This window comes from Theobroma umbraticum, unplaced genomic scaffold, assembly GCF_002168275.2.
Source record: "Theobroma umbraticum cultivar Fairchild unplaced genomic scaffold, ASM216827v3 scaffold_69.0, whole genome shotgun sequence".
NCBI classification, from domain to species: Eukaryota; Viridiplantae; Streptophyta; class Magnoliopsida; order Malvales; family Malvaceae; genus Theobroma; species Theobroma umbraticum.
Genome location: NW_018397293.1, coordinates 298194 through 298492, shown reverse-complemented (window position 1 = coordinate 298492; position 299 = coordinate 298194). Strand labels below are relative to the sequence as shown.

General features: G+C 36.5%; 1 pseudogene across 1 annotated transcript in view; it reads left to right on the top strand.

Moving 5' to 3' along the window:
- LOC110428770 (uncharacterized) overlaps nucleotides 1–299 on the top strand; it is a 5513-nt pseudogene that overhangs the window by 3389 nt on the left and 1825 nt on the right. The window lies entirely within an intron of this gene.

Below are 299 nucleotides of genomic sequence, written 5' to 3'. Positions count from 1 at the left end.
TTGATCTAGCCTCTGCATTGCTTGTCTCCTGCATTGTGCAAAATAGTTATATCAACATTGACATACTTTGCTTGATTCAGAGAAGAAGTCAAAGGAGAAGGGAAAACGTAAACATCACAAAGGTGACCGTGCCTTGGTGAGTCCTCTTGTTCGTATTTTCTAAATCAACATTGATATTTATCGGATTGTAGTTTTAAGTTATAGCTTTCTTCTACTTCTGCACCTGATAATGACATGTTTTTCCGTATGTCTTCAAGAATTAGATCTTTCTAAATGCACATGATGTCAAAATGGAGGCA